General features: G+C 44.8%; 1 protein-coding gene across 2 annotated transcripts in view; it reads right to left on the bottom strand.

Moving 5' to 3' along the window:
* The window catches only part of HPCAL1 (hippocalcin like 1), a 78,558-nt gene extending 61,126 nt beyond the window's left edge, over positions 1-17,432 (bottom strand). The window contains exon 1 of one of the 2 annotated variants that reach the window (XM_033055781.1): positions 17,409-17,432. The gene's annotated coding sequence lies outside the window, so the exon portion shown is untranslated. Of the gene's footprint in view, positions 1-2,201; positions 2,252-17,408 lie in introns of those variants that run through there. The other variant, XM_033055780.1, reaches the window with a different exon arrangement.
* Between the last annotated feature and the right edge of the window lie 10,482 nt (positions 17,433-27,914).

Below are 27,914 nucleotides of genomic sequence, written 5' to 3'. Positions count from 1 at the left end.
TCTAAACCCAGATTACATTCTTTTTTTTTTTTTTTTTTTTTGGAGGGGAGGCATAATCCAAGTTTAATGTTGCTTAGGCTCCAAATTAATCTCTATCCCCAGCTCCCAACAACTGGCCCAGGTTACTTCCATGCCCATGAGCTCGGGTGGTAGAATGGGGGCACCACAGCGCCAGCTGCGACCGGCAGCGAGCAAAGCATCGCCTGCATCGGCAGAGCGGCAGCCCCAGCTGAGAGCTAGAAAGGTTTGTCTACACAAGTTCCTGCCGGTGCAAGCAGCCAGCTGCAAGAGCAGCCCCACTCCAGCACCGTAGCAATTCCCTGAACAGACTAAGCTCTGCCAACAAAAGCACTTTTTTTGCCAGCAGAGCTGACTCCTCAGCAGAGCTTCGGACAGTGTTGCAACAGCCACTCTATAGTGGCACCCATTTTTTTCCCCTTTCAGTTTCCTACATTTCCACCTCTACACAGAGAAAGGCAAGAAACAAAGAAATGCAGAAAAGAGGTGTGAGAACGAGATGGTGCGCGTCCTGCTGGTTGGGCCAGCATCTCCTCACCGAGCCTAAGGAAAATGTGAGATGATCTGCCTTCTTTCCCAAGCCCCACCACACCACATGAAGTCAAACACACTCAGATCCATTCACCTGAATCAAAGGGCTCCCAATCCAAGCACCTGAGAAGAGTCGAGGGGTCAGGAGCAACGTAGATACTCAGCCCTGGAACAAGCAGCGAGTCTCCTCCTGGCTCTGCTCCCTGGCCAAAAGTACCCAGCAATGCTGGAGGACCCCATGCAAGACAGCATGATATCAGTGGATATCAGTGGCTGCTGAAACAGACCCCCAGTCTTTACTCAAATTTCATCTCGGGCAAGAAGAGCTTTTGAACCTGAAATTACGACAAATGGCTTCCATTAGGAAAAATGGAAAATATTTTGGGGAGGGAGTGATTATTTCCTCCTTTCTTCCTCCCACAGAGAAAATTTGATCTTCCTACCAGATTTTCACTTGCGAATGGGATTACAGGACAATGCTCAGCTATAGTGCTTGCCTACAAGCATTCCTGTGAAAAAGCTCAGGATTTTATCACATAGGTATAAATCACCCAGCTATGAGCAGGAGACACAGACCTACTGAGCACTCAGCTGTTTTTCTCCGCAAACTTTCATTCCTGACAATGTATTAGATGACCTTTTCCCAAACCGAGCAGGAACTTATTTACATAGAAACTTACTTGTAAATACACTTGCCTTGTTTTATTTCTTATTTCTTGTCATTTTCCCTACTTCAGCAGCTAGTGTGTGTGGAGCTATGTGCTCCAGCAGGTCCCCCAGCAGCCTGACACAAATCCCGGCTGGCAGATGCCTTTGCTACCACAACCTCACGGGAGTAGGGTGTCCCCCTTTGCCCGGCTTTCAGGGAACTGGGGTGACCTTGGCCACAGCCATCCGGCCTCCAGCACAGCCCCACGCATCTCCCAGGCGAGCAGACACACAAAATAGCCAACTCACCAGAAGCAAACGCCAGTATTTTTTAAAGGCCGTTTGGGGAGGTTGGCAATAGGAAGTCCGGATCTGTAGGAGTTGACTCAAAGGGCCCTGCAACATTCATGCGTCGGGAACTTGTCCGAGTAAACCATTAACCACCATAAAGCAGAGCTGCGAAATGCCCCTCACCATCGGGGAGGCTCACACACAGCCGAACACACACGCGGCTGCACGGGGATATGCGCAGACAGATGTACAGCTATCCACACACCTACAGACACACAAGGACACGGATACACACGGCTTGGGGCTTTTTTTGAGGGCAGGGGAAACGCTGGCAATTCCCCGGGCTCGGGGCGAGGCGAGCGCTGACACCGCAGCCCGCGGCGGTAGAGGGGGACCCGCTCGCATCCCCCGGACGCGCAGAGGGCGCCTGGATCCGCTCCGCATCTCCCGGCGGCGAAGGGAGCAGCCGCGCCGCTCCGCGCCCCTCGGGCATGGAAGAGATGCGCGGAGCGCCCCGCGCCCGCAGTCCGAACAGGACGTTTTGAGCCCTCTATCCCCGAAAATACACCCGCCAAAAGCCAGAAATCTCCCCTCTCCTTTCAGCTTCGCTCTCCACAGTCCCCGCGGCGGGGGAGAGCGCGCAGACCTCCCGCAGCCCTGCCGAAGTTTCCGCGCCGCTCCGCGGGCGGCGGCGGAGCAGCCCCGGCACTTACCCGGCTGGCGGAGCGGGGTCCCGGGGCGGCCTGGCGGCGGCGGCGGCGGCGCGGGGGCGCGGCGGCTTCCTGGGAGCTACAACTCCGCGGCGGCGCCCGGGCGAGCCGCGCGCCTGCGGAGCGGCGGCGAGCGGGGAGGAAAAGAGGAAATGAGCGGGAGGCGCATTGGAGGGAGGGAGGGGGAGGAAGGAGCCGTCGCCGAGGGACCAGGGAGAGCGAGGGACGGAGCGCAACTTCCCCGGCGGGGCAGCGGGCGCGCCGGGGGGCGGAGCGCTCCGTACCGCCGCTCCGCGGCCGCCCCGCGGCGTGCGCAGCGCCCAGCCCCGCGCAGGGGCCGCCGCCGCCGCCGCCGCTCCCGCCGCACCGGACACTTGGTATCGCCCTGCCCGGCCCCGCCGGGGCCGCCGCCGCGGGCAGGAAGTGCGGGGCCGGGGGGGCAGCGCGGACAGGGGGCTCCGGGGGCTGCGCGCCCGCGGGAGCTGCGCCCGCCGCGCTGGGGCTCGCTGCCACCGGCACCGCGGGCGCGGGCAGCGGGGAGAGAAAAGTTCTGATTTTGATGTTGGAGGGCTCCCCCCCTCGCTTTTTTTTTCCTGCTCTTTTGGAGGGGTTTATTGTGGTTTCTACCCCCTAAACAAATAAGGGAACGCCGGACAGGGACCGGTCCCTTGCCCTGCAGGTAGCGCGGCTGAAGGTGCCCAGTGCTGGGTGCACGGGCACGGGCACGGACGGAGGACGGCGGCAGCAGTGATCGCTGGAAGCGAGCGCAGCCCTCCCAGCGCATGGACCCCACGCTTCCCTCTGAGCAGGGCAGTGGGACGAGGGGACAAGCCCCTGCCACCACCGTGGCCCCATCCCGTGCCGGCAGTGGCCCCAGCAGGGTGGCGAGCGGCACAGGCGCGCTTGGTGCCGTCGGCTGAGTCTGGGCGGCTGCCGTGCCCCTCGCTGGAGACGGGCGCCCACCCTTCCCTCACTGCTCTGTGCAAGACATGAACTTGCAGAGCCTCTCCGCGTACCCCATCACAAAATGGAGGGGATTTAGGGATTGATGCTAATCTGCTTCCTGAGGGAGGTATTGGAAACATTGCTCAGAAATATGGCATGTAGCACAAAGAAGTGAATCTTCCTGTTAGGATATTCCTCCCCACCCGCCCCCTCCCAGCTCCTGCCCAGCACATTTTCAAGTCAAAAATATATGGAGAATTTAATGTAGTTGTCACTGTGCCTTATCAGTAGCTTTCACTCTGCCTCCCCTTGTAGGAGACTCCATGAGCACATTCAGTGCTGTCTTGAGATAAGAACTGAATAGAGCTGAAATCAAGGCCACACCAGGAAAAAGATACTAAAAGATCTAAGCGACAAAACGGGGGTGGTGGGGGGAGAAACAAACAGAGAAATGTCACCACCATCAAAGCAGTTTTTCAAAGCTTATCTTTGCATTAAGTCCAACAGATTTTCATAGGGACAGGGGAATATTAGAAAAAAATGAACCAGCAAATTCCAAACAAACAAAAAATACACGAAGAAACAAAACCTTTCACACATACTCAAAAGCTAGAATACCTTGAAACTGGATACATTGATGCAAAGAGAAGAAAATGCTACAGAGATTAAAATGTTACTAAGCAATAAGCACTTTCTCCAAGGCCCTCGGAAAATAGTTGAACCATTCTGCCAGTTTCAAAAGAAAACACTAAAAATGTCAGCCCAAGGAAAAGAACAAACTTGGAAACTGAAGAGTTTAAACTAGAAGCAAATCAACCAGGAGCACATAATGGAAAACTCTGACTGTCGGTGCCAACTTCACGTGCTTGAAGCTGGATTCTCTGGCAGGAGATGTGTGAGTACCCCCAGGATTTCCAGCGAGCCCTTCCCTGTGCCAGCACTGCCGGCCGGACTCCAGGCTGGCGCTGTGGCTCCCGCCCTGCCTCTCCTGCTGCTCTGCCAGCCGCAGGTGACGACACCACCCCGCCCAGGAATAGGTGGCAACACAGCAAGCACCTACTTGAGGCCTCCTCCGAGATTTACAGCCCTCAGGGCTCAGGTCTGGCGAGAGAAAATAGTTAATGGTGCTCAGCCCCACTTTCATTATTAACGTGGCCCCAGCAGCAGCAGGGTTCCCACTGTGGCACTGCCCTGTGTCCTGTGGTGGACAGGTTTGGAGACAAGACCTGCTGCCATTTCTGAGGCTGCAGTGGCTCCTCTCCAGGCTGCCCGGGTTCAGCAGTGTTCAGGGCAGTGTGAGAGCTGTGTTCTGTTTGGGGACATCCTCAGATGGGTCTCTGTGCTGCCCTGCACCCGGCTCAGCACAGCTCTGAACGCGTCTCCACAGCTGCCTGTGTTGGGAGGCTCAGGGACATTCTGTGGTCACTGGGTACTTGAGAAGGGCCTGCAGCTGCTGCTCTCTTTGAGCCCTCTAAAGTTCTGTGTATTATCCCACAAAAAAATGTATAAACACTGAAAATATATCTGTATTCAACAACGATTGGGGAACACACAAGAAGATCCAAATGAGGTGTTGCTCATTTATGTCCAACTTCTTTCACCGAGAATTGCAGCTTTCCAGCATGCAAGATGGTTCAATCCAGATAGACAGCCAGAGAAATACCACCAAGATGTCAGTTGATTTAGAGTCCTAATGCTTGCTAATGATCAGTTCCTGAGTTACAGAAATCACTGGGAAAATGAAGGAAAATGGCCATAGAAAGCTGACAACTGTTCACAGAGATAAAAAGATGCACATCCACTCCTGCAATGAATTTGTGAGGGCTGCTTCTCCCTTCCCAGAAGAGCAATGGAGCTGGTGAAGGATCTAGAAAATACATCTTACTTTCTAGAAATCAGAAAATATTTCTTATTTCTGAGGGAGCTGAGGTGTTTAGTCTGGAGAAAAGGAGGGCTCTTACCACTTCCTGCAACTACCTGGAAGGAGGTTGTAGCCAGGTGGAGGTCAATCTCTTCTCCAGGATTATAAGTGGTAGAGTAAGAGGTAAAGGCCTCAAACTGTGCTAGGCAAGGTTTGGTTTGTATGTCAGGAAAAATTTCTTCACAGAAAGCATTGTCAAGCATTGGAATGGGCTGCCCTGGTTGGAGTGGTATAGTCACCATTCCTGGAGGAATTTAAAGGATGCATAGATGTAGCACTTAGGGACATGGTTTAGTGGTGGACTTGGCACTGTTAGGTTAATTATTGGACTTGATGATCTTAAAGGTCTTTTCTAACCTAAATGATTCTCTGATTCTGTGAAATTTTGCAAAATTGGTCCCACTGGGTACATTTGGCTTATTTGAAGTCCTTCTTTTGATGGTGTGTATTTGTTAAACCTATCTGTAATAATCTCATGATGTTCCAGCATGGACCTTCACAAACTTAAATCCACAACTGTTCTGGCATCTCACCTTTTGTTTTATTTTTCTTTCTGCTTTTCATTCTGTTTCCACAGTCAGGAGTGAGAAACAAAGGGGGATTAAATTAGATTCGTTTCCATCATTCCAATTATGCTGAATTTGAAGATAATGTGTGGAGGGTTTTTTTGCTATCTGGGGTTTAATTATCAAGGGATTAGATGGAAACTGAGGTATTTGAGGTGTGTGGCTTTTAAAATTTCTTTGGTAATAATGTGAGCTTCATAAGGCTATTGCTAATCTTGAATTACTATCTGCCTTCCTGTGGTTTGCCATGATTAACTGGAGGAAGAGATTAAAATGGTATTTGCCTTTTATGAGCAGTTTATCAACTTGACCTGGCCAGCCCAGAACCAAAAAGCAAAGGAAGAAAATGCTGGCAAGGATTAAAGATTGAGGTCCTCTTTTCCCATTGGTCTTCTGATATCTGGCGTGTTTGTTGGGATGGAAAGTGCAGGCAGTGTCCTTGAAGGTGACAAATTGCTCCAGATGCTGCCAGGCATCTGGCAAGGAAGATTGTTGTGGGTCAGGCTGGCTCTGATCTGCCTCTCCCAGAGGAGCCTCCTCTGGAAACAGTGACAGCAAAAGCAAGTCTTCTGGCTTTGAGCTGGGGACATGATCATCCTGGTCATCCCCCTCCTGGTCCTGGAAGCACATGGCACTTTCCCAAGGGAAGCTTCTGGCCAGCAGTTTTGCCTGGGAAGGACCTCCTGCCATCTGCAGAACAACCTTGCAGGAGGGGTCGGAGGAGCAGCCCTGAGACCCCTTCCATGACTGAGCTTCCTCACAATGTATGTTTGATGAAGAAGAAAGCAACATTTCAAAAATGAATGTAATTTTTTTTAAATCCTCTTTTAATCTTGTTTTTAGAAATCCCTCAATGAGGGATCACTTTGAAAAATTCAAATGGGAGCAGTAATGGAGACATGAGCCAGTGTTATTTGTGATAAAACCAAGCTGGTTGGTAGGTTCTTGGGGAAATAAGAGGGAAAAATTGTTATTTTCTTTGATAAATTTTGAATTCCAGTGATAAACCTGTGGATGCTCATCTATAACGCCTCCCATTTTTGCTACCAGATGCTGGGGCTCGAATCTTTGCTCCCTCTTTGTTGAACAGGTGTAACCCCCCTTTGTGTTCCTTTGCATTTCCAAGTCAGACTAACCAGGCAAACATAACTTAGGGAGCAAACATAACTTAGCTGCATCCATGGTTCTTACCTCCTGTACAGGCAAGCAGCATCACCTGAACAGGCAGACCTAGTGTTTAATGTACTACCGAAACAAATATGCCAAGGGGTTTTGCCAGTGATCTGGATCACAGAAACTGGAAATGAAAAAGAGCAGATAGACTTTTACAATGCATTTTCCTGTCAAAGCAAGGTTGTTCCCTGCAGTATTTTCTAGTGGACTTCCCTGGCCTATTTCAGATGACCTTGTGGGATGGGGAGAGGTAGGAGAAGGGAATCTACTGGTTTCCTCTGAAGGCTCTTTATCTAGTTTGAATAATATGACATAGAGCAAGGCAAAATGAGTGTTCAGAGAATGCATCTACAACACAATATTTAATGTAATTTTTGCATACTTTTTTATTTGCAACCCACTTGCTATGCCTACCACTGTGTCAGTAACATCAGATAGATGAAAAAAGAAAGTAACAAAGATAGTGTCAATAGTCCACCTTTGCATGACTGCTCTTCTTTCTCTTAGCAGGATTGTCTTGGGTTCTTTCTTCCCCTGCGAGGAAAAATAAATGGTAAGAGCTGCAATGATTGGCAGCAAGCCTGAGAACAGCAGATGTGAGCCTGCACAGCTGGACAAATACAAAAATACACTTTCTACCTACATTTGTATTAAGGTTGCCCCAGGGATACCCCAGTGCCTACGGGGGCCTTAGTATTTGCACAGCCAAAGCCATCAGGCACATTTACATATATGAGAACACTTGGTATCCTTTTCAAAGTCAAAGAGAGCAACAATTAAACCAGCATAAAGGAAAATTGGCTGCGTGGTTTTTCTCTCCCATAATAGAAAGACTGAGGGTGGAGATATTAAAAAAAATTAGGCTTGACAGAGGTGAAGAATTTATGAATTAAACTGACACGTTTTCCTTTAATTTACTGTTGTCTACCCATTTATTACGTGGAAACCTAAAAAGGACCTGATTTTGCCTCCCAGGCTGCAGTTGCTATGTCAGACACTAAAGTTAGGTGTTTTAGATAAGATTTTTATATTAAAGTTCCTTATGCAAAAAGAGAAAGACTTTGCTAAATAAGGAAAAATTTAAAAGCCTCATTTCTTGCTATGGTGTTTTGCTAGATTTTTTCACTCTGATGTTTGCCACAGTATTTGCTGGCATTCATCATCAAACAAAATTTGGGACCAGGGGTATTTTAATTATATCTATTAGCAAAAAAAAAATTGGAATTTCCTATACTCCATAGCTTGCTCATGATTATTTCCAGTTGCATCTACCAACAGCCCTGTTGTCCCACAGGGTCTCTGCACAAGGATATATCCACCATCAGGGCAGAGCAGCAGGGCCTTGGGTCTCTGCCTGTGATCCCCTGGCATTCCCACCTGGGCTTGGCATTCCCACCCAGGCTATTTCCTCATGCTGGCAGCAGCAGCAATTTCAAAACAGAAAATGACATGTCTAATTTCTCTCAGCAGAAAATAGCAGAGAGCCGTTGAAATGGATGAGTTCCCACAGAGAGAAGTAGCCATTGAAAAACTCGTTTCTGTGAGATGTAACAGAGTGAACTCTGGTTTTGTCATTCAACATGGCAAATTTATGCTGAGAAAGGGGGAGTAGAATAAGAAGACTCAAGTGTTTCAGTGCAGCAGAGAGTATCAATGCTGTTACTTGTTTCTATTCTGAAACATAACAGGAGAATGCAAGAGTCAGAAAATAAGTATGAAAAATATACTGGTGTATCTAAATGAAAATTAGTTTTTGCCTTGCAATGCTTCTGTAATGCCAAGTATTTTTGTTCTATCAGGGCAATGAAAAATAATATTCTAAGCCTGGTGTTTCCCCACAGCAACTTTCAGTTTTGCTGAGACCACTTTTTTTTGTATGGCTGAACAAAAGAGAAAGATAAAGAAATCTGACAGTGCTTCCTGGGATGCTGGAGCCAACAAGATGATACTGTAGTGACCTTCCAGCCTGCATGCTCTGGGATGCCTTCCAGAGCCCTGCAGAAGCCAGGGCATTCTCCTGGAATCAGGATGCTGCTTCCCTGGCACCCTGGGGTTAAGGGACTTTGCTCTTTCCATGTTTGCACGTCTCATCCAGGGCTCAACCCTTACTGCTGGGACACCCATGTCCTCATGCTGCTCCCATCTGCATGAAACCACCCTGAAATCCTTGCAATTAAATAAATTTCCATACGTAAGATGGTCTTATAGAAAGATGGGGACAGACTTTTGGCAGGGCCTGTTGCAGTAAAACGTGGGGTAATGGTTTTAAACTAAAATAAGGTGTGTTCAGACTAGATACAAAGAAACCTGTTTTATAAGGATGGTGAGAAGCTGGCCCATCCACCAGAGAGGTGGTGGATGCCCCATCCCTGTAAACTTTCAAGGCCAGGTTGACTGGGGCTCTGAGCAACCTGATCTAGTTGAAGATGTCCCTGCTTGTTTCAGGGGGTTTGACTAGATGACTTTTAAAGGTCCCTTCCAACCAAATCAATCTGTGATTCTGTGAAAACAGAGTGCCTCATAGAGTAGCACTTCCCATGGGATTGAGCTCTTCTGCTTAGTACCTGAAGGCACAACCATGTGGATCATTCAGTGCAATTTGGAAAAAGTCATTTTAATTTTGGCACTGGCAGTGGAGCACTCTTGTATTGCTCCTGTTGGTAATTAAGAGAAAGCAAATCACAGGGGAGGACACTAAAAGTATTAATTAACAACACTTTCAATGAGAAAAAGTTAGTAATTTTAGAAAGGTTGCTTTATGCCTGGAGAAAATACTTAAATAGGGTAATCACACTGTTGGACATTTGACAAATGCACACTAGTAAGTAAATGGAGGTATTGATTACACATTTAGATAATCACCAGATCCTCCATGCTCTTGCAGGCATGTCCCCATTCTCCTGCCTCAAGCTTTGACTTCGAGTAGTGAAAAAGACACTTAATTCCAAACATGCAACCACGTTCACTCACTGGCCTGAAAAGTTCATGTGTGTTTCCCACCATCTGGAGCACCCACTCTGAGATCCCACAGAGCCACAGTGGCTGGTTTGTGGCAGGCACACAGGGAGCAGAGCCCTGGCTGGGCTGCTCACCCCATGACAGCCAAGCCTAGAGGATTCCAGCTGGAATGGCAGGACTGCTCCCCAGGGCAGGCTGCTTTCTAGCCTTGCCAAGCATCCTGCTCTAGCTTTGCCACAGCCCTACCAAAACATGCACTTTTTTCACAAAACCAACAGAGAGAGGCAGAAACTTTGCAACTAAAAAGGCTCACAGTTTTTGCCTTCTCCAAACAGACAATAATCCAATAAAAGAGCCCACTGGCAGGATCCTGGACAATGAGTGACACTGTGTTATTATCAGCATCCCACTGGTGTTCTGGCAAGGTACAGCCACTCTCAGCTGATCCTCCTGACAGCATTCAAAGGCACAGCTTGTTGGAGCCACAGCAGCTCCTCTGAGCTCCAATTGCCATGCAAACACCACCCAATTTTTTATATTATCATGACACCAGGTGTCCTGTTTAATATCAAATTATATCCAGATAAGTATGAGAAATTCAGTTATTTACTCCATGCTGGTGGTATCTGTGCAAAATTTATTCTGACAGAGGTTTTAGAGGCATGCCTTTATGCTGACAGTGACTGAGAAATAATGAAGAACACCCAATAAGTTCCTAAACCAGATCTATTCCTAAAAGTGTTGGACTGGGTCACCTTTCCTATAACAGTTTCAGCACTGATTAATTAAAGTACAGTTTGGCTTCAGCTAGGCAAAGAGCTTGTATCTGCCCTTCTACACATGAACTCCCAAGAATGACACAACTGCTGCTTTTCTTTGGAATCCTGTCAGAAACAATCAGCCTTTAATGGCACATAAAATTTAATTTTTGGTAACAAAAAGATAGGTTAATAAATTACACTGGCAGGAGCAGAAAGCAATAGTAGGGATCTGGAGCTTTTGGGGTCTTCCAGTGTCTTCCTTTTCTGACCTCTGCTAATTATGTTTTTCTTTCACACTGACAATGCATTTTTCCATTGGAAAAAAAGGCTGCTTCTTTTGAGTCATCACTGCAGAAAATCTCTTCTTGTAGTGGGGTTCTCTGTGCCTGGCATCGGTGGCCACCTTCCTCAGGGCAGGTCCTATCTCCCAGTGGTGGCATTGAAATAAAAACACAGACATCCTATTATTAGCTAAACTGTAGACAACTCCAGATGTGGAATTTGGTTTCTGAAATTACAGATCCAACCAAGTAAGCCCTGAGCCAGTAAAATTCAGTTGTGTTTCCTCTGACTCATAACTGTTTTTTCAGAGAGGTTTTTTAGCAAAATTTCTTCAGCAATTCCTCTGTTGTTGCCTGACTCATACTGAAACACCAAAATCATTATTGAAGTGAAATCATAGCAAAGGGGGTGTGAATACTTGGTGTTTATCAGTTCAAAATGCCTTAAAAAAACATATCTTGCTATGAAACGTGCTTTGTCCAATAATTAAATACCATATTACTTACAAAAGCAAACAAAATCATATAAATGTCATATAGAAACAGATGAAGTTTAGCACTTATGAAAATAAATTTTTAATGTAAGGTTAATTTATTCTTCAATAAACCTTCATTTATCCTTCTGGCACCTGTGTAATATTTGTGCTCAGCTTCCCACCCACTTTCAGTCTGAAAGCCTGTCCATGACAGCAGGAAAGAGGATGCTCAGTGTGAAGTGTGAGCTGTTCAGGTGTCCCAGATGAGCAGTGGTGCAAAGTACAGAGCTGCAAGCAGTGATTCCTGACCATGGGAACAGAAACTCGTGCAGAGGTGGGGGCAGAGGTGCCCTCACACCCCCCTGACGGGACAAAGGGATGGCAGAGAGGAGTCAGGCTAGCCACCAGGTCACTGAAGCCTCTGCTCCTGAGGAAAAACTCCAAACTGCTGTGGTTTCCTCTGTCCTGGGGTGATCTGCTGCAGAAGGGCTGGTGCTGTCGTGCAGTCCACACCCTCACTGTGGGTTTGCAGCTTGGAAGCAGCATGGATGGGGGATGCTGTGCTTGAGAATGGCCTGGTCCCAGCTGCAGTGGGGACCCCACTAACCCCCCCTGGGCTTTGCAGTGCCACAAACCTCAGAGGCCTGTGAAGGTGGACCTCAAAGGTGCATTTTGGTGGGAAAAAAATGTTGCAACAAGGATTTGTTTGCTTTCTGAATCAAAACTCAAACTGTTGTGGCAAAAGAAGCAACTAAAAAAATCCCCTAAGTCTGGGAGCTCATATTTACCTTCTTACCAGCTCTGCAGATACTTAATTTGAATGTTGCTTGATCTCCTGTCTCCCCCATGTATCATCACTAATTAAAGTACACACTCTGCATTTACCCAAAGGAGGATGTGGGAGGCAGAAGAGGCTCAATCTCAGTGCTGGTGCTGCTGTATTGCCTCTGCAGAGCCAAATGCAGAGAAACCAGAGTCCTGCTCAGAGCCTGGCAGTAGCAGCACAGACCTTTCCCTGCACTGCTCTGCGTGATGGAAATCCTCACAGTGGGAGTGGCCTTTCCAGGGGAAAGGGTCCAGTGAAAGAAGGGGCTGTGACTCCCTGGGAAGATGGGGTGAGCCACACCACAGCGTGGGCACATGTCCACACTCCTTCTTTAGGGGCTGCTCAGGCCAGAGCAAGCCAGAACTGTGCCAGTAGCAGTCCCATAGGTCTGTGATTTGATGTCTCCACGACCTTCAAATATTCCTACTAACTTCCTGCTCGAGTGAAATTCAAACAAAGCTTTGTGCTTTATTTGGACACATCTCCCCCAGCCTGCATCCTGGAGACACCCCTCTCAGATGTCCCCAAGAGCCCAGCCATCCCCAAACACACATCCACTCATCTCAGCAGCAAAATAAGATTGCTGACTTCTCCCCAGCTTCTGGTTCCAGGCTAGAGGTCTGTGTCCTCCAGTCTCCACTGCACCCCAGCTGCACCTCACCCCTATCCCAGCCAAAATGTGGAGTATTTTTGGCAGTGCTCAGCTCTGCAGCCACACTGATCCTCAAGCTTACAACAGCCCCACCTGCCCCACAGTGCTACAGGTAGCACCAACCTGTAACAGAAAAAGGGAGAGTTTAAAGCCTAAAAAAGCCAGGGGGGGAATACAGACACTTTTAGCCTCAGAGACTGTCTATGTCTCAAAAGATTCAAGAAGATGGTGTCAGAGGAGGACGTGCTGAACTCAGCGTGTTTAACATTTGGACAAAGTCTTTCCCTTGTCCCCAACTTAAGTTCTAGTGCATGCTCTGCTCTATATGAGTGAAATGCATCCATGTCCATAAAAGCTATGGAAAAGCACTGCTGAGAACTTCTACAGCTCTGAATAATTAATTCACAGAACTATAAAAAGCTACAAGGGAATGAAATTTAGAAAAATCTAGTTTTACGATAATTATAGTTCAAACCAGGAGAGCACTTGGACCCAAGACAGATGCATTAGTAGGACAACTGAGCATAGTGGATCAAATTCAGACTTGGCAGAGCTGCATGGTCTTATAGACAGCTCCTCCTGGGGTGGATTCAGCCCAGGCAGAGAAAGCAGCCCCTACAGATAATTTGATGAAGTGAGTTGAAATCTAAAATCACACCTCTTAGTAGGGAAGGCATAAAAGAAAGGAGTACAATTGTTTCAGGTTAGCATTCATGCCCCAGGTGTAACTAGGGAGTGACTTTTTCTGAAATATTTTGTTATATGCTAGTTTTACCTGTTCCCCTTCTACAGTGCTTCCATTACCATGTCTACTGTGTTACCACTGGTTCATAAAATCCCAGTTTGTTTGTGGACCATATCACATGTGCTGGGATTCATGTGTTGCTTGCAGACACAGACCCTCAATCTCCTAACCAGTTATATTTCTAATCCATGTTTTTCATGGCAAGTTTGAAAACATTAACCCTGAGCCCTGAGTCACTACCAAGCGAACACAGAAGTTTCCTTTAATTTTCCTAAGTTTAAAGCCAGTCATTACTGTGCCCAGTTAGATGTTGAATCTTTGGGACTCCCTCTCAGGTAGGGAGATGTGGGATTTTTATAGTTTATGTGCTAGCACATGTACTCAGGCTGTGTACTGGGCATGTTTTAATTGACTGCTGGAGGAGCCAGTGTTGGGTGATTAGTTTATGGCAGACATCATGCAATCCCGGAGAGCTCAGCATCTCAGGGGGCTCCACAAGACTCTGCACAGGATCCCCCAGACCAACTCTGCCTTTACTTGTTTTCTGGTAAAAGAGCATACCCACAGACAGGCAGGAGTTTATTGCTTTTTCTTAGTAACAGCAGCAGATCACCTGAGAATTCAGTTCTATGAGAGCCAAAATTGTCAGGCTACTCACAGACCAAGAAGGAGATTATCACAACTTCAGAGGAGCTGTTTTAATGTCCAGTGTCCTGTTTGGCACAGGACCAGGCCCTTCCAGTCATACCTCCTGACTGAAGACATATGTGAATTGGGAGAGGGGTCTGTCCAGTGCCAGCTCCTGTTTCCACAAGATCCCTGCTATGGCATTATTCATTACCAATCCAAAGTTATTGGGCACTGCCATGGCACACTATCAAACAAGGACTCTTGTCACAGTGGTGAACTATGATTTTCTAGAGAATTTGTTTACTAAGAGCGTTGACATCTTCCAAAGCAAAAGGCTCTCCTATATGCCATTGCCATTCCATGTGCACAAGAGGGGTGTGCATTATAAGCAGATATCCTCTCCTTCATTTGCAAGTGCGGGAGTTATTTGACATGACATGAAGCAACTGGAGAGAGGAAGAAGGAATTACTGTATCATTCAAAAAGGCATCCAGCTCTGCTGTGGGGTTCCTGCTCCAAAGGGAACTAAATCCGTTTCTCTGAAACTCAGCTTTTTACAGCTCTAAAGTGGGTGGCAGGTAAAGCATCACATATTTTTCCTTTGTGTCCAAAAACATTAGGGTCAATTAAAGGGAAGAGCATCTGCTGAGCATTCAGATGATGGAGAAACGGAGAGTATGCCTGTCAGCTTATGGATAAAGCAAAGCAGGTGGGAACTGTGGGCAGGAAAAGGGCAGAATGACAACTCAAAACAATGATGAAAAGATGGGGAAAAGGCCTGGGAAAAGGATGCGGTTCAGTAGAGACGCGTGTGAGGCAGGCAGGAACAATCAGCTGTGCAAACACAGCCTGGGTTCAGCTGCCAAAAAAAGAGATGAGAGGGTGGTTATGGATTGCAGAGTGAACATGATTTAACAATTTCATGTTGCTGTGCAGAACATAGATGTTCTAGTGTGGATATAGTAGGAGAAGAGCCCATACAATGGGAAATTACCCTTCCATACCAGACAGAGTGATGTGCTGTGTCTCGAGGAGTGGAGCTTGTAGAAAGCCCAGCTGCCAAGCAGAGGTGGAAAATATCTCAGGAGCAGAGGCTGACTGAATAGGGGTTTAGCCTAAATATGTGAAGCCTGAAGGGAAACATAATCCTCCATCTACGTAAAATATTGTCATAAATGGATGTCTACCATAAGCAGGGGTAATGAGCTTGAATTAAAGCAAGCAAAAATTCAGAGCATGCGTGGGAGAAAAAATCCTGCAGGTAAGGAGAGCAGTTAGGGAGATTGAAATTTCCACCATCCTAACATGCAGGTCAGACAGAGGTGGTTAGAGATTATTAAGTGGTACAAGCTGCCTTGAGGCTGGAGAAAAAATTAAATGAGCCCTTGTGACTCCTTCTAGCCCTGGTTTTCTGTAATTTATCAGAGGATTCACAGCTGCAGTTTTCCACATTTTCATGGTTTAAAAATGTAGTTCCACTGTCCAACACCACAGAGGAGATGCTGGGAAAAAGTGAAAGCCTTCTTCTCTATGCCCCTTGACACCTCACAACTTTTGGAGCAAAATCCCCATGAAGTCACCAGCAGGATTTGCTCTGGTCTCCTCTGGAGCTGAGAAAGTAATGCTCCTAGGTTTTTTTTAGTTTTGTGGAGCTGAAATATAAACAACAAAATACAGATGGGTCAAAATAAGAGCAGTGTTTCTGTTCAGCTTCCAGGTTGTTTAATTCTTCTTTCTTTCATCATTCCTTGTCAATCTCTAAGTCTATTCAAAGTCAGGATTAAAGAAAACCCCCTCAAATTCCTGTTCTGGAAGTGCCAATGCCAAGCTGCTCACTTTTGTGAATTTGTTCTGCTTTTGCAGCAGAAATGATTCACAAATTGAGATTCATGTGGCCTTTTAGTCTCCCAGAAGCTATTATGAATATATTGGCTCAGGTTTAATTTCTTCATTTGCTTTTTTGGAGGGGAGCAGCCTCCTGCTGCGTAATAGCATGGTTAGTTACAGAGAAAGACAAAGCATCTCAGAAGGTGCTTCACCTCTTCACAGATACACCTCAAAAGCCAAAGGAGAGTGGTCAGAGATGCAGCAGAGGGGTCAAGCAAGATACTGTAATCATGAGGGTGAATAGTCCAGCACAGGACATGTTACCCAGGGAAGAAATGTTTTTTCCATGCTAGAGTTTCAAAATCCGGTGGAATGAGGGTGTGGACATTCTCACCTAATTTTTAAGTTGGTCATACTGTGATCAGAGGTGGGACTAAGACCCGAGAGGACTGCTCTATTTTGCCAACAGAGTTAAACCAGAAAATTCCTAAGTGCCAGCAGAATTTCCCATACTATTTCATACCTAGAGCATACTTTTCCCCTGTATCTAAATTGCCAATAGTTAGAGTGTGTCTCCAGGCTGCCGTGGCAAGGGCTTGCTGCTGAATCTGTTCCACACCACATCCCACCCCTCATCTCTCCTTGGCTTATTTCTTCTGCTGGATTCTGTCTGGAGGCTTGTTAATAAGGACAAACATCTCATTTCCTTGCTTTGTTTCATGATAACAGCATAGATACATACATCAATATGGTCTTTAAAATAAAATATAAAGAAAATTAAAATGAACACCCTTTCTTTCATTGCTGCGCCACTGCAGCATGGGAGAGAACAATTTATGCCAACTCCTCTCACTTTCTTCTAGCATTTACTGGGGTTTTAGGGCCAAATGTCAGCCAGAGAAGACACCCCACAGCAGTAATGGCTGTAGTCAGAACAATCTCAAAATGCACTTTGCAAATACTGAAAAGCATTTTCCCTATCGGAAAGAAGGAAAAAAAAAAAGTGAAAATCACCGGTGTGTTACTCTGATCAAAATGAGCACATATTTTTATGTAGGCTTGGCTTACAACTGCACCAAACAGTTTTTGCTTTCACTGGATCTGCTGGATGTCTACCCGTGATTACAGGTCACCAGGAAGGGCAGAAACCATTTTGACTTTCAGAGCCTGGGTGATTTAGCAAAATAGGGCTATTAGGAGATGACTGTCTTGTAACCAAGCCAATTTTAGTGCAGCTCTGGAAGCTCTACACTGATACAACCATGACAGTACACGTAAGGAAACCACCCTGTCTCCTTGCAACACTTTTCTGCCTATTAGCTAGACAATAAATTTCTAGGAGTGTTCTATTTCTTTACATACAGGTCAGATATCTAAAGCCAAGATGATGTTTAAAACCAGCACAGAGACTTGATTAAAGCACAAAAAATGTGAGCAAAATGAACATACCTTTACATCCACCATTGTAAAGGAATATGCAGGGCTGCCAGGGCTTCCATCACCTCCATGGTGTGGCTCTCCTGAAAAGAGGGGTGCTTAGTCAGAGGTGGTACTAAAAGAGCCTTTCCGGGTGCTTGCATAGGCAAGGGATGGACGAGACAATCGATCTGCTTGGATTTAAAAAGACAGATTTATGAAGAATAATTGCCTTCTAACTTGGCAGACAAGTGTACTGCCTTGAAGGGACTCACAGCTGTGTCCTGTTCTCATGGAGTTAACTGAGCTAAGAAAAAAAAACATTTGATCTATTCTTCATGCCTTAATTCAACATACTGAGAACCTCCCAGGATATTTCTATTTGAATTGCAGAAGGCTTTCCATTTTGATGTGTTGGCAGTGAATATCTGTCACTCTGATAGCATTTTCTACATGGAAGTATCACCAACAGTTACAGTAGACAGGAGCATATACATCACCCAAATGGCTGACTGTGTGTTGTGGGAAAAGCAAGATGGGCTACCTTAGACTATTAATGCAGCTTGCCTTGAGCAACATGAGTTTTACGGCCAGAATCCCAGATTTTTTACCATTTCTGAGCTAGATTGACAGCTCTGGCATTTAGCTTCATTTAAAGCTAAGCCACAAATTAAGTACATAACAAATAGATCAGGCAGCAGCACCACTCATGTTCATAACAACCTTCCAAACTTCATCCATCATTTCGTGCAACTCCCTGCAAAGATATCTGACTCTCACCTTTTAAAAAGACAGATTTTTCATTTTTAAATTTCATATTTTCTCAGTATTTGAACATAGCTGGAAAATTCCTGCATCACCTTCCCAGGGAAGGGGAGGAGGCAAAATCGCCTGCAGGAGATCTTGAAAAGTGACCACAGAATTAAATGAGCAATACAAAAAAAATGAGTCTCCAAGAAGAAAGAAAAGTAAATTTCTTTTCCAAGCTGAAGCTTTTTTTCCCTTCTCTCTTTTTTTCCCTTCTCTCTACACAATGTTGCTTCATTAGGTCTAAGTTGATGATATCAGCACTGAAACCAGCATTTATAGAATACGATGCAGCCACCAGGAGAACCAGTTTGCAAACCCTCTCGTGTTACCTTTCTGCCCTGACTCAGACTGTGAAGCTCATAATTTATATTCTTTTACTTACATGAAGAACATGAATAAAGCTGTATAATCATATTTCCAAGGTAGATCATTAGTACTCAAAGAAAAGTCTGTCCTATGGAAACTGTCTTCAGGAGAGGGTTACTTAGGGATGCATCCTCTGTTCTCTGGGTATGTTAAGCACATGATTTCTTCACTGAAAATGTGTCTTGAGGGTGGTTTCTCTAATGCAGACCTTTGCAAGGCAAGAAAAAGCCCATAGTGATACACACAATATCTGCAACACTCTGTTGGATGTAGAGGGACCAAGACATTGCCCAGTTCCATGTTAGGACTCTGGTTCATGCCAACTTCTCCTTTCACTCTGCAGGAAGGAAATCCTGAGCTTGGTCCCAGCCTGGGGACTGGGACTGAAGGGGACAGGGCCAAGGAACTGCTTCATTTTAGTCTCAGCCCAGGTGAGGAGAGGTAGCACTCAATATGAAATTTACATTGTTAACATTAAATTGTAAATTATATGTTTCTGCTAAATCCATTATTTGAGGGTTTTGAAACCTGCCCAGTTTAAAAAAGTAAGACCCCAACACACTTCTTTGTATTGATAGGATGATCAAAAAGGGCAGTTTAGGCCATCTCTGCCAGAAAAGCATTACCCTGGAGGGAAGCTGTTCTTGCTTGACATATCCCTTTGTTTCCCTGAGAGGCCATCCAAAGGTCTGTTTCATGACCTGCATATTCAATTTTTTTCTGGCACTTACAAGACATGCTTATGCTAAATGCATGCAGATCTCAAATGTGCCTTCAGGAAAAATTTCCAAATGAGTAAATTCAATTAACTGAGTTGACTCTTCAAATTTTTTTTTTTTTTTTTTACAGTCTACAAACAACCATTCACTGACCATGGGATGGTTCATATTGCATCCCACCAGCATGGTCAAACTCAGGATAGCAGCACAGGGGAGGTTCCTTCCCTGAATGAATGTCATAACTGCACTCAGGAGAGGTCTGAGAGACAACAGCCCCTCAACTGGTGCTCTGGGGGCCTGCTGACACTCGGTGCTCTCCTGGCCCTTGCTTCCCAACAAGAGGAACCTGAACTCTCTGCAAGGAGAATCATCTTCCACAAAAGCCTCCTCAGCTGGATTTGACAGCATTGATCTCATATGGGAAATGTTAAAATACTTTGCAGAGATTCAGGTCTACTTCCTCAACCAAGCCTGCATCAGGCATTCACAACTGAAATACTGCTGCTCACATCTCCCTGGCACTGAATGGAAGCACAGAGCACCCCACACACCCCTCCATCCTGCTTCCTTCATGACTCAGCTCATCCCTCACTTCTTTGCCAGCTTTTCACTTCTTCTCCCGGCCAAGGTATCACACTCTGTGCTCCAGCTGCAGGACTGTCATTTCCCTGTGATCACTGCCCTGTAGCTACCCACTAATTTTGGTACCTGCCTTGTCCTTTAATTATATCTCTGCAACAACCCTGCTCAAATGCTGTCAACCCTTCTCAGTCCTTTCCTCGAGGAGAAAACAGACCCAGCTGGCAATAAATGCTGGGGTTCACTGTACATGGTGAATGGACCACTTCAGGTTTAGCATAGAAGCACACAGAGCTCTATTTTCTGCTGTCAGGGTTAATACAAAAGGTATTAAACTCAGTATATCCTGTCTCCTGTACTTCTCTCCTTCGAAGTGTCACGCATCCTGCAGTATGATGTGCTCTGCCAATCTGTCCCAGTTCTCTTGATGAAGCTTGGAAAAGCAATTCATTCCTTAGCTGATATTATACAAGACATTAGAGTGTTCTGAAACATGTCTGCCATCATTTTGATGGTATTGTTCAAATGCTATCACTAGAGACTAGTCTGCTTAATGTGGCAGCAGTGTTCCTCTGCGGTGGCTTGTCCCACACAGTGAGTGAGGAGACCTTGTACTGAAATGTCTCAGGGCTTTTCTGCTACCCTCTTATGCACTAGTCCATCATCTCTTGTGTGTGAGGCACCCCAATCCCCTCTGTGCTCCACTCCAAAGCAGTTCTTAACCCCCTGAGCTGCTTTGATTTGTGAATCCCTTCAAACTCATCTCATGGAGCTGACAGCAAACCTTTACCTTCTATGTCGGAGGACTTTCACATTTTACTTGATGCTAGTCCTAGTCCTTTTGTTGGGGAAGATGCTGAAAAAGTCACTCATCTTGAATTTGATCTTTGAAGGTCATTGGTTACAAAGCCACCTGCCTCCCCACCATCTTCTCTTGTTTCAAATCCCAGGTCCTTACTGTGCTTTTTTGCCCTGCTCCTATTCCTACCATCCAGATTACCCTGTCTATCTCTACATCTGTTCTCCCCTCGCTAGTCTGTCTCCACCTGATTTTCACAGCTTTGCCTTATGCATCCATACGCTTGAACTGCAAGCGTGGCATTCCTTCATCCTTGGCTCCAATGCCCAATTACAGAGGAAGAGTTCCCCAGACTGTGTTGGGCTGGAGCCTTAAGTCCGGAGATGAAATCATCTGAGAACTTATCTGCAGCACCATATATCTAAAGTGTAATAGTGATAGTTTTTTTCAGAGGTTTATGTCTTGGCCAGGTTTGAGGAGAGAGGAAAATGAAAACTGATCCAGTTGCAAATCAAACCCACCTACTGAGCTTCATTTCCTGCTCCAAAATAAGGCACTGCAGTTCAGGCTAAAGAGCTCCAAGAATTCTGACTTAAGGAAATTAAACTGGTTTGTGTCAGACTTTTTCCAAATTTGATGGATCAAATTTGCTGAAGCTTGCAAAGCCACCAACCTCTGGGACAGGTAGTATAATATGTAATTAATTTGGATTCAATCTCATTTGACAAGGCAGAATCAACTGAAAACAGGAGTTGAGAATGGAAATTGTTTAGTAAGTCTAAATTCACACAGCTGTGAAAATTAAAATGTTCTTCTCTTCCAAGAGTCCAGAAGAACAGAGAAAAGGTAATGAAATACAAGCTACTAGTAATAATCTTCATATTTAGTTAAAAAAAAGAAAAAAAAAGAAAAAAAAAAGATTAGACACTAAAAAAGATTTATCTCAAGTGTCATAAAAAAAGTCAGATTTTGGTCAGCAGTCATCTTTAGCCCCTTCTAAATTTCCAGTCACAGTTTCTGAAAGACAAAAAGTTTAAGGTTGAGTTAGAAGCCGATGGAAGACCTTCCATAGTCATGTGTTACAGCTCCAGGATCCCATGGGATCCCATGCTCAATTACCCACTAAACATGTTTCTCTGTATTACTCTGCACCATGCTGCAGAATATGACATTTTCAAGTAATTTGGGCCTTTCATGTCTTTAGTTTACCCTCAGTTAGGAGGGGTTCTCGCCTCAAAGCAAAGCTGACATTTGCTTTCATTTGTTGATGGCAATTACATATTTACCCAGCCTTCAACAGAGCAGGCACCCAAAAGTTGCCCTCTGAATGTTACAACAATATGAATCAACAATATCACTGCTCTATCAGCAGCACAGCTTTTCCCCAGCTCACTCTTTCCATCTCCACGGTTCATGTAAAGCAGGTGCCATTAGTCTCTCTGCAGCAGCAGCAATAGATGCACTCTATGGCTCCATTCCCACCCCAATCCCAATGCCAAAAGATGCTTTTCCCAACCCAGTCCTCTTTCACATGCGCAGACAGAGACAATGGTCTCTAAACAAGAGTGGGAGCTCTGTGTTCCACTTAGTGAGTACCTGCAGCTCCTTTCCAGAGGAGGCTGGGGCGCTGCCTTTTCTGGATTTGGGGATCTGCTTTACCCGTCCTTCTATGGCAAATGAAAAAAACCCCAGTACCTCTGGGTTAGGGATCTGCTGGACCTTGTTTCAGCTCTTTATGCATGTCTCTCTGCTTGCAGATCACAAGTTGCTGGACCATCCCCAAATACATGTGCCCGAGTTTGCCCTGAACGTCTTTGCACAGCACCCAGGGCAGGTGGCTTCATCTCACCACGCTCAATTTCAGCCACACACACTTTCTCCAGCTGCTGTCACAGCCTTGGAGAGGACTCCAGCACTGCAGAGACCCCTTTGCCACTCCACCTTCATGATTTCATCCTTAGTGACATCACTGTGGTGAGTTGAGGCATTAGTGTCCCTGACAATAAACCCGTGTGAACACCCACCTCCAAACAGCCGAGCAGGGTCAGCTGCAGATGGGCTCTTGCAGACCCCCATGGAGTTATAAAACTCACACAGCCTGACTGCAGTACCTGTACAGCACATTAGCCACATCTTCACTGCACAACACTTTAACACAGAGAGCCAGGGAGCATCTTCAGTCATTTACCACAAAGAATGACAGAACTTCAAAGAGAAAATACAGCTGCAAGTTTCAGTAATTCAGGAGAAAATATGCTCGTTCAAGACTCCATACATATATCTTCTCACATTATGTAAAATTAATTTCCGTTTCAGACAAAGCCAAAGAATTATTAGGATGAAAGGTCACTTAAAATGATCTGTGTTACTGATTTTATCAGCCACTACTTACAGCTTTAAAAAAGTCAATGCCATCTAATAGTGTCTATATTTCATCTGTTGAGAAATCTAATACTCTCAGAAAGGAAGCAATATCAAACTGCACGGTCAGTCTTATGTGGAAGAGAAATACAATTCTAAGAAACAATAAGAGAAAGAAAATCATGGAACCAAGCTAATATGCTGCATTTATACACAGAAGGAGCAAAGAGGAAGGGGAGAAAAAACAAAATTATTGTGATGAATAGTGAGGACATTTTACAAATCATGCAGATATCCTTTCTTTCTGGAGTTGGTAATGAAAGAGATGAAAATTACTGCAATGTCACTCCAATACTACGAGAGCACTGTCAGTCCTGTCAATAATCCCAGTTACAGAATGGTGTCCATATGCAGAGGGTATCAGCTTCTGAAATTCATGAGTGCAACGGTGGATGTCCCCTGTTAACATCTCTTTTTCCCAAATTTTATGTCGTGCACCTGCACCCACATGCTGCTGTTTTCCCTGCGGTAGCATCCAGATGCCCTTGGGGCCCTGGGTGTGGGAAGCTGCAGCTTCAGCTGGCAAAGGCTGTGGCTGCTCCCAGCAGGTGCCAACACTTGGGAGGGCAGGCAGAGACACACAGTGCCCAGGCAGCAGGACAACCCTGAAAAGGGACCAGGTCTTTTCTTCACCCAAACATACTCATAAATGCAAGCACAAGGAAACCTAGTTAGATTTATCTAACTGCAATGAAAATCTCTCTCCATGGCATAATCTCACCTCTCAATTGGCAGCATTTGTGTTCCTTACTCCCTCACCTAGTCCAAAGCAAGACCTTGCTCACTTCCATGAACTGTATCAAGTGGCAATTAGAGCAGAGTAAAGGAGGTACTTCTGCCTCCTGTCAAAAGGAACACAGCTAAGGCACATCAGGGCATCAAGCATGGAAAGACTGAGCACATTTCTGCACGAAGACAGGGGAGCTCAGTGCTGGGCACCAAGTTACCTTAGTTACTGGCTCCCAGCTGCTGTGGCACACTGTCTCCTTTGGTGTGGACACAGACACCTGAGCTCTTTATGCACCCTTGCAAAGCACTCCACCTTGTGATCCCCAAGGACCAAACCGTGTGCAGTGTGGCCAGTCCGGTCCCTTTCCCAGCAGCTGTCCCCGCCCTGCCACCAGCTGCCAGGGCTGGGAGAGCTGGGCACGGGAAGTGTTTCCAGCAGTGCTCCCACCACAGCTGTGATTCCACCTGTCCCCACAGTCATTTACACATCCTCATGCACTTGGAATTATCCCTTCCTGCTGCCTGGTGGGGGCTGCCCCCAGGGAAGGGCATGGTCCTTTCTGAACTGCTCCAAGCCACCCAGACTGGCAGAACCTGTGCAGAACTCTAGTCCTTACCTCTCATTTTATCCCATGCCATTACTTGTTCCTGTTCTGCATTAAGAGATAGTTTTTTCTCCTCCTCATTTCATATTTTTTAGAAACCAGCTTTGTCAGTGTTCTGCTGCCTGAGCTATTGCAGGAGCACTGCATTAACTCAGGGGGCAGTGCCACCAACACAAGGCTTGTTTTGAAGCTGGTAACACCATTGCAGGTATTTTTGTTTTGGCAAGTCCAGTGCATGAGATTTCAGCATTTAACACCCTTCCTTCACATTGCGGTTCCAGTCATGTTTTCTTTGATTAAAAGGTGGGGTGGGTTGTGATTTTTTTTTTTTGTTTTGTTTTGTTTTTATTTGCTATTTTTTTGTTCTTACATGTTTAATCTGATTTTTAAGAGAAGCTCCATCTCCTTGATCTGGTCCATCCACAAAAACACCACAGTCAAAAGAAATCTGCCTGATTGTACTACATCACTGATTTAGGGTGAGAACATCTGCTCCTAAGTTCTGCCTCAAATCAGCAGCTGAGATACTAACTCCCTAATCAGGCAGTCTTTTATATTTTGCTTTAAAAAGCTATATGTGACAAAAACAAGCCAGCTGACTCCCTGAAACTTTTAAATTATTATCTACATGTGCATCTTTTGATCGAATCTACTGTGTCTTATCTGAATGCTTACCACAGTGCCTTGTTATCCCAACTTAAACCTTGTTAGGAATGTTGTTCACAATTGTTATTTTAATAAGAACCCACTCCTAGAATTACCTGTCTGATCAAGACTTCTGTTCAGTGGATAAATTCAATAGTCTTGCAGAATTAGGCCTTACATTATCACAATTATATGCAGAAATTACATGATCTTGTTTTGTATTTCCCTGACAAGAAATTTTGTGTTTCCTATTAGTTCCAGATTTTCATCTGATAACACAGTGATAATTTCTTCCTGAACACCAAATATAGTGTACTTGGCAATTACAGACTCAGAAAAGAAGCAATTATTTTGCTTACAATGCTTTATGAATTAAGTTCACAAAGGTTGAGACAGAGGTGTCATCTATTCTCCATACAATCTGATATTTGCATGTTAATTGAATCCTCCTCCAGGAAGGCCACCCTGTTAAACTCATCAGAGAAGAAGCAAGAAAGCTAATTCATGCCTCAGAGGGGGTAGATGAAAAAAGGCAGCCATTACCAAAACAAACAATTACCAACGTGAGCAATTACCACATTTCTTTTATCTCAGAGGTAAAACACACACGGGCACTAACAAGGCTCAGTCCATGGCCCCATTGTCAATGGAGTTGTGTAGATTTAAGATTGAGTTAATTCTGACTGAGAATCAGATAAGTGCTGAGAGAGTCCAGGAGCAACCTATGGAAATGAGGGAAGCTCTTAGTGCCAGACCCCACCTGGCAGAAGCTGCAGCATTTGATGGTCATTTGCCTGTCACTACCAAACTAAACATCAAAACTTGCCCAAGTTCAGGGTGACAGAGGCACTGCCAAGAAGGGCATCCCTGGTTTCCAAATCAGGAGACCTCTGTTATCAATTACAAAGCTTAACTGGAATAGCTGCTAAACTGCATCAGGATTTAGCCAGAATATACTCAAGTACCCAGACATTTGCCTTTAATCTATTGCCATAAACCAATATCATGCGTGACTCTCTGGTTTTAGTGGTATCTTGCTCATGGACTTGGAAGTAAGATTATGAGATTAGGAGACCTACAGTGGCAGCTCTCTCCTAAAGGGTGGACTCTGACCATTTGCAATTTTCATCAATTTCAATAGGTTCCGTCAACTGCAGATTGACACAAATTAATTTTATTTGCACATCTTGCATAAGTTACTTAAACTTTTTTAAAAAAAAATCTTATTTTTTAGCATTCACCAGGATACAACATTTTAAAACTTAATAAAAGATTGAGATACATGAGGTACTATCTGAGGATTGGTGGATAAATTTTATCTGTATCTTATCTGGCTTGCAAATTTTTATTGTAGCTCATAATGTCCTATTTCAAAATGTAAGTTGAAGATTTGTCCTTTGCATGTGACTTTTTTTCCTAGGTAATCAAGTTTGTTTGTCTACAAAGCACAATAGCAACTTAAAAATAAAAAATGAACAGCAATTATTTGGGTTGTATAGTCCTTAAATCCTTAATGAAATATGATTTCTATTGGAAAAGTTTCTTATTTATAAACATAGGCATTTTCTATGGTAAATTAATTTAACAGGGCATCAGTAACTACAGGGTTTGTCAAGACCCTGAAACCATTAAAACTGCTCTCCTCACATCCCACTTCTATGAGAATACAGAAAAAACACGCTTTTTTTTCCTATTTTGAAACAGTTTTTCAGCTTTCAGTTAATTTGTCTTTGAGCTCAACTAGATGAACATGCTGAAAAAACCCCACTGAATTCCTGCTGAGATTAAATAGCTGTAAAAATGTCTTATTTTGTCAAAAAAAACCCTGGTTTAGATGCTTGTGTGGTGACTTTTATGAGCTCTATGATCTTTCTTGTTCTGGCTTTGAAAATAAACAATGTCATTCTTAAATAGTCTATTTAATTTATATCAACTTAAATTCTCAGCTGTTATAGTAAGTTCTGCCCTAATACACTTGTCATAATTTTATATCTCAAAACAGATCTTCCACTTCATTACTTGCTTCTTTTAAAAATCTGGTTTAAATACATATTTTCTGTTTTTTAAAGCAACATAATTTTCTATAATGACAAATTAAATTCAACGTGGATAAACACACAAGAGAAGAACAGCTCTTGCTTTACTTGCATGGTAGTGGTTTCTGAACAATCCATTACTACTCAGGAAAAGGATGTTGAAGTTATAATAGATGTAATGAGCTGTAAAGAGCTTGAATAAAGATATCAAAAAATGTTGCTGTTGACACAGAGTTATTGAGAACAAAAAAAAAAAACAAAAAAAGAATTTCAGAAGGACCTCACAGAGCAGTACTTGAGCAGCAAGCTGGTAGGTGATTAATGGAAAAATACATACTGGCCCACATGGCAAAAATTCTAATCCTGCCTAAGATGAATTTTAAATTATTTTTTCCACGTGGTTAATAGATGGGATAGCTTTTGAACTATTCCGCACAGTCGCAGTTAGAATTAGTGATCATAAAAATAAGGAGAGAAGCAAAGAACAGTAAAGAAATTGTCCTGGTGGGGCTGGGGCCATTCAGAGAGCATCTCCAGGTCACAGTGTGTGGGTCAGGTGCCCTCCACCTGCAGCAGCACTGATGAGCTGGAGGGACACAGGACAGTGGAGGCTCAAGACAATGGTTGTGTTCAGATGAGTGAGAAAATAGATCAGAGGCACCACAGAGAGCTCCAAAGTTCAGGTGGGACAGACAAGACAAGAAGGATGAGAATTTCCTCCTATCAGTTTTATTTAATGCTCTCCAGATGGACAAAATTTTGAGAAAGCAGAAAATACCTGATTACGCAACGTGTCTAGAGCTCCTTGCCACAGGTTATGAAAAGCTTGT

Source organism: Catharus ustulatus, chromosome 3, assembly GCF_009819885.2.
Source record: "Catharus ustulatus isolate bCatUst1 chromosome 3, bCatUst1.pri.v2, whole genome shotgun sequence".
In the NCBI taxonomy this organism is placed as follows: Eukaryota; Metazoa; Chordata; class Aves; order Passeriformes; family Turdidae; genus Catharus; species Catharus ustulatus.
The sequence above is the reverse complement of the archived record's forward strand: the minus strand, read 5'-3'. Positions and strand labels throughout refer to the sequence as shown.